The following is a 7468-nucleotide window of genomic DNA, read 5'->3' as shown; positions in this document are numbered from 1 at the left end:
TATACTGTTAACACCGGCGGCGTGATCATAAGGATGACACAAACATCTTCAGAAATAAGTCCTTCCCTTCCCAAGGACACGGGGGCTGTTAGGGTCATCACTCCGGAAGTATGTACACACTTACAATTTATACCGGTAACACCGGCGGCGTGATGATAAAGATGACACAAACATCTTCAGAAATAAGTCCTTCCCTTCCCAAGGACACGGAAGCTGTTAAGGTCATCACTCCGGAAGTATGTACACACTTACAATTTATACTGGTAACACCAACATTGATAAGCTAAGCTTCCTAAACTTCATAAAACTTCAGTCGTATTACGTAACTAATGATGACTCATTGGGCTAGCATGATCATGGGTTTTGTAATTGTCTATAGCCAGTTGAATCAGTTTGAAGGAGTGAAGAATATTCTTGTATCTCAAGGGATGTCCTGAAATTCATGACACCATATCATTTGAAAACATCCCAATAAAACTAAACTGTAAAAAGAAATCATTTAATTCTTTTTGCTACATTGGTTCTTTTTAAGAGACCTTGACATTACAAAGCAGTTATCAAGAGATAAAACAAATTGTTATTTCTAAGGCGAGACAGATTGCAGTAAGAGTCTCCATTAGTTTCTAATTGACAATTTGTCTCATGGTTATTTGTTCACCGTTGGTTAAACTAATTGAGCACTTGAAATATGTGGTCTACATCTGAGTATTGAATTGAATTTGAAACAGAATTCTAAAAATGGTCTGAGTTCGACCTCTTCCTGATCTTAATGATACCCCAGAATTATTTTAGACCATCCAAATAAAACTGATGTTAACTGTAACAGAAGTAATGATCATCAAATTCTCACACATCCGCACTTTCTAAGACGTTAAGTAAGACCTTGACATTACCAGAAGAGACAACCCACTCCGAAGCAGTTATAAATAGTTAAAGCCTGTTACTCTCAATGCGGGACAGATTGCAGTAGAAGTCTCCTGTAGTTTCTAATTGCCAATTTGTTCACTTTGTGCCATGAGGAGTTTTACCTCCCAGTATGTGGTCCTGTAATGGCACATCATTACCCCCTGAGCCTTACAGGAATGAACCCCCAGTGGGCCGATTTAGGCTTTTAAACAACCATCCGGATAAACTGTTACTTCTAATGCGTTCCAGGTCTCATAGCTGATAATGATAGGATTGATTGCATGATTGCATTTACATCTTAAACTCTTAAGGTTTGCGTGTTTGAATTGTTTGGCGGATGATAAACTTTCGTCTCTTTCGTTGATCGTGTTTACATTTCAAAAGTTAAATTTTGCCCAAAAGTGTAAAACAATCATATATAGCATGATGCAAACTAAACTTCTATATTCCGTCATTATGAAGTTATCAAAGGTTACAAATTTAAGTATGAGAAAGAAGATTAATTCAAATATGGTATCATATTTGCTTCCTCATGAATAGTGCTTGTCTTTTCCAGACTTGCAGACGTTTATCTTAAACAAGGCAACAAGGCAAATGGCCAAATAAAATGGCAAGACAAGAAAAGGGGCTATATATCAAATATTTGGTCCCCCAGAAAAAAACTGAGAAGGGTGCTCTCTGGAGCCAAGTGACTGAACTTGACAGTTCTTTGGACTTTGAAATTAGTTTTCATGAACTTTCACAGTCAGCTCTAGCGAACTTTATGACTATCTCTTCATATGTATGAGGTGCATGTCACCTGAATTGAATGAGACATATCATTACTTCAAATATTTCTAACGACTTACTGGCCAGACCAGGGTCAGTCCTCTAATAAGATTTTATGTCTCTTTCAATTCAGGTCACCTGCCTTATGAATTGTCAGAATTGTGTCACTATTCTACACCAGTAGCAATAGCAACCAATCTAATTTTTTCGTTCTCGGAATTTAGAAATAATGCTAGATTTTGATATAAACAGGAAAACATAGCTCGACTCGCTATGCTGGACAGGATCCAGCACAACATTGTCTGCACAGTTGGTGCAGCCCGTTAGCAGGACTGATTACCGTAAGGCATCATTCCTGCCGCGTACAGTTAGAGACTGGAATAACTTACCACAAACGGCTGTGGGGGCGACCACCATTGACACTTTTGTGTCACGAGCCTTCCTACACTGAAACAGGTCATTCGGCTAGGGACCTCCTCCAACCGTTACAAGCGACGGAATGATCAGCACAGTGATAGCGGCCACTTTAACAGGAAGAGGAAAAACAGACTTTGAGGGGAAGTCCATACCTTGGTACTCGTAGGTTCAGGGAGTGAACAGAGACTGATGCAAGTTTTCCTCCCATCCTTGAAACTGTTGTTTGCATGATGTTCTCTTACTAAAATAATTCACATAAAATGTTTCATAACCAAAGAATAATATTGGTGTTGTCTCATGCTCTATATTCTCTGCTTTTAGTCTATGAAATGGTCTTTGATGACACCACTTCCATTAAATGCGCTGTTCAGCCAACATGACCCCGCGTGTCTTTTTGATTGCATGTCCTTTTAATCAGCCAAATCAAAGTAATATGTAACGTCTATCCTTTCAATGTAGCGAGTCTATAACACATTTACGTCAGCTCAACTGCAATTTGACGTCATGACCTGCCCAGCTTTTTGGGTTACGTAAACTTATCAAATAGCACCTTCGTCAGTCGACGAGGGATAGGTTCAAGTAATGGCGATTGGTGACATAGGAAATATCTAATCAATATGCATTTCAGTCGTTAAGGTTTCAGCCTTACAGTATCCCTCCCTGTAAAGTTATGCCCTTCTTCAGTCTAATGTAGCCTACAGGAGGTAGAAGAAGCCAACAAATAAGCATCGAAAACTAAATGGCCCTAGAGGTGTTTTATAGTCTTACTTTCCTTTGTTTTGATATTATCGTCTTCATGGCAACATTGAAATGTTGCAGGATTTACAGACACTTGTAAGATTATCATAGCTCCCCTACCACAAAAAAGTCAGACTTGTCATGCATAAACCTTTTGTTAAGTTACTTTTTGAGGAAATACTTCAAGGGCAGGTAATTTCTTCAACCATATAACGGTACCAAAACATGACTTTAAATCCATTTTGATAATAATTCCTCACAGTACCTTTTATTTGGAGATCCTAAAAGCGTTTTGTTCGTCCATTAATTTTCCAGATTGCAAAGCGATTATTTGATTTTCTCCTTAATGTCAGTTGCAAGAATAATATCATTGCTAGATGCAGAGTTTCAATACTTAGGATCCTCTTGATTATGATGCCTTAAACATCTTTTATATATCATCCTAAAATATCTTCGACCATTACCTATTGCAAAACGATCATTCTGATTTCTCCCCTAACGCCAAACTCAGTCTCTAATCTACACTTGCAAGAATGATATCATTGATGGATTCATAGAGAATTAAGACCATTCTATCATATCTCTTATCTCCCTCCCTCATCATATCTCATAAGCAGAAAGCCTCTATGATCTATTGCACTCTAGGCAGGCATTATTCTGTCATCTGCAAGCGTTTTGATGATAAGATCTTGGCCGAAGAACCACAATACATAAACCCTAATCTCTAACCGCTCCTGCAAACCATCCTTACTTCATATAATCGCTTCTTGTTGAATCTAGCGAACGCCTGGGGATCTGTAATACGTGCATCGACTCATCCTACTTTTCACGCAGAACTGATCTAAATCATTTAGATAAGTTAAGGCCGCATGAGTATCCTGTTATTCTACACAATGTTATACCATTAAGGCTTAGAGGAATTTCCAAATGGATTGGGGCTGAGTAGGATTTAAATTTGTTGCAGTGACTTGTCCCTTGTTGGTTCATCGGAAGAGTTAACAGTTTTATTCTTTTATTGGAGTCCCCAGTGGGAAGGTTGAATTTAATGGTGTAATTTTCAGTGGGGGCATTGGGAAGGTTATCTGTTCTTTCTAGATGCTAGATCACTGCATAGGGAGTTATGAAAAGTCATTGATAATGGTTATGGTAGGTGATAGTCAACGTTAAAACTGCCTTGAGCTCACAGTCTTTTGAGATAACAGCAATTTTCAGCTATATATATATATAGAACTGGTTGTCAAAATTGTTTGGTCAAAAGAGGCACTATTTTTTTTCATCTCAGACTTGAAGAGTTCTAGTTCGATTTCACTTTGCATGATCATGACCGCAGTAGAAATCAATTGTGTTAAGAGACGGTTAGGCAGTTAGCTAATTGATTGATTTGTTGGTTGGTTGGTCGGTTGGTTGGTTAGTTAGTTAGTTGTTTTGTTAAATGAAATACAGCCAAACCTGTACAAGTGACCACATCTACACAAGGGCCACCTGGCCAATGTGACCACTTTTGGGCTGAATTTTCTCCCATTGAGATGAAGAATTCTATCTGTCTACAGTGACTGCGTGCACCTGTCCATATTGACTAGCTTTCATCGGTCACCTGAGTGATCTTCTTGGGCAGTTTTGACTGGAAGAGTTACTGTTCATTCAAGTCAAATTTTTATTGATCCAGCTTCATTTTGAAGTACAACAATGTGTTGCCTGTATGTTCTCTATGTACAGCACATATATTAGCTATTACGAACGCAGAATTACATAAACCATCATTCTACATGTTTGACAAATTACACTACAACCAGCTTCCTTATCACAGTCCTACTGGCTGTTCTACAGTTTTAAAGTACAAATCCCAGACAAAGTACACTATAATGCTTCCTTTATTGTTATTCCGCGTAACATCCTATGCCTGGATTCTAGACAGGAAATCGCACCAAACCCCCCAATTTGTCAGGATTCTGCATAAACAGGAATTTTTAGGCGCCATTACCACAGTAATAGAATCCTTAGCCGTCGCCCAAAATGTTGTGTTTCCGCCGAAAATAATTTCATCAGGTTGGTAGAATATAGGATATAGGAGATTCTTTGTACACAACCAGGAATTGATCTCACCTGCTAACGTTTCGATGTCTATCAGGCACCTTCTTCAGAGCTTCTGACTGGAGTATTGCTTCTCAGAGCTTTGGCTCTGTGTGCTGCTTCTCAGAGCAACCGAGACGAGGGGGGATACAAACTTAGCCAAGTTTGGGACAGTGTTCTCACCGCAAAAGCACCACCTACATCGGCTACTTATAGCGGTGAGAAGCTGTACTCCAGTCAGAAGCTCTGAAGAAGGTGTCTGATAGACACCGAAACGTCAGCAGGTGAGATCAATACCTGGTTGTGTAAAAAGAATCTCCTATATCCTGTTGTGTTACCGGTTGCCCGACCAACCCTAGCAAAAGCCTACCTACCATAGCCTTCTCAGGCTTGGGCGCTGGCATGGGGTATTAGATTTTTAATCCAATATTGATGAAATTCAAAACAGAAGATTAATAAGTAAATGAAAATGGGACTGCATTGTTAGCAGTAATACCTAGCTTCAGTGCACTGTGAACTCAGTAGTCAATATTGCCTTGATGAAGATGGCTGACAGCTGTCGAAACATCGGCTCTTGTAAATACTTGGTTGTTAATAAAAGAACCCTGCTATTCAGTCATTCGCCAACCTGATGAAATTATTCACAGAAGATTAAGTAGTCTTGCAAATTTTCTTGCAGAGTTCTTGTGTTTACAGATTACACACTCTGTTAACAGATTAAGACTGCGAATGAATGTAAGAATGTGTTAGCAAATGTTGTACTTCTTCGTTCATTTTATTGATATACTAGTAATGCGCTTGTATCTCTTGCAATATGATGTTGAAAATACCAGTGTCTTGATGTATTTCAATTTGTTGAACTATAATTTTTATAAATTCGGCCAAAATCTAGAAAGAAAAGGAAATCCCTACCTATAAATACAACTTTTTAGGACTTTTATCGTAAACACAACTTTACTTTTCCTAGGCCTTATAGAACATGCTCCAACTAGTTATTCCCGCTCAGCTTGCCCGCTATACTGGTACACAGGAAAAGGCCAATATTTCCTACCACCTACACTTTGTGGTACGTAGCCATGTAAAACTCTGATAACAGGGCAGTAAAAGCAACACCATATATTATCAAATATTTTAGTTCATGCGATTTTCTTCAGGTTTGACAATGTTTTAAAACAAAACAAATATTCTAACCAAAACAATAGTGCAGTGGCAATACCCCTACAGATGCATGCCTTCAATATTCATATTAGTTTCAAGGTCTCAACTATGAAAAGTTTATGCAAAGGAGCATACGTCACAAACAACATAAAAGATGAACAAGGTGCAATGATTTTGGTACACACCTGTGCCCACGCTATATTGATTTCAAGCGGAACATGGGTGTTTAAGTATTGTTTCTACGATTACGTTTTCATGTGTCAAATTTTGAGTCTTATGCAACAACGTCTGTCCCCAGTTGAACTTGGACGGTGGGTTGTTTTTGAATACCAGGAAGTACATTAGCTGTAAACAAACGTCCTGTTTCCGCCGTGAAGATTTTGCGGTTACAGTATAAGTTCCCCGTGATCATTTCTTTTAAGCTTAAGCTAGTAAAACATAGTTATCATCGGCTGGGTCATAAAGTTCTTAGAGAAACAACCGCTGGAAGATGTAGCATAGTTTTGGATTTTAGCGCTTTTCTTGTAGGATTAAATATACCTCATTCCCAGTGCAGGCGTGTAAAAAAACGACTTAAAGAACTTCTCATAACATTTCACATCTAGCAGCATTATGTAATAATGTACAGACGGCGAAGACTTAGAAAACATGTTCCATGAGTCGCTGACGGCCATTACAAAATGCCACCAGCTGCAGTATGTATAACTCAACTATCCAGCACATAAACCACTACCATTGAAAATGTCCCAAGCGGCTTCTGCAGAGGAAGAATGGTGCCTACAGTCATTCAGGGAACTGTACGGACTAGTATTACGAGCTTTAAAGTCTTACATAACGCCAGAGAACAGGAAATTGAGAACTTGTTTGTAGTTGTGTATAACTCAACTATCCAGCACATAAAACTACTTCCATTGAAACCGTCCCGTGAGGCTTTTGTAAAGGTAGAATGGTGCTTACAGTTAGACATTAATATTGGGAGTTTTAAAGTCTTACATAACGCCAAGAAATTGAGAACTGTTTGTCGATGTCTTGGCGTTGGGCGATTTGGGTAGAAGGTACGTTATATAACGTATCAAGTGTACTTTATGGCCCGGAAGTAGTTGTATCTCTGTGGCTATGCGACCCAGCCTATTCGGCCCTTAGGAAAAGCATTTTACACGAAGTTTCTCACTCGCACAGCTGAAATTTGATACCTAGCTGCAGGTAAGAATTTCCCTTGGTTGAAGAGAGCAACACGTCGAGCACGTTAAAGAACCTACGCTGTATTTGTTTACATGTTCTGCAACGTAATGAATTTTCATATTTTTGCCTAATATGGAGCCCAAAGGGGTTTGTCGAATCTTGCCAGGTAACGTCTAAGACACTAAGCTATCATATATGAAGAATCGGAAATTAAGATATGTTGGCCTAA

The sequence above is a fragment of the Branchiostoma lanceolatum genome, chromosome 15 (genome assembly GCF_035083965.1).
Source record: "Branchiostoma lanceolatum isolate klBraLanc5 chromosome 15, klBraLanc5.hap2, whole genome shotgun sequence".
NCBI classification, from domain to species: Eukaryota; Metazoa; Chordata; class Leptocardii; order Amphioxiformes; family Branchiostomatidae; genus Branchiostoma; species Branchiostoma lanceolatum.
The sequence above is the reverse complement of the archived record's forward strand: the minus strand, read 5'-3'. Positions refer to the sequence as shown.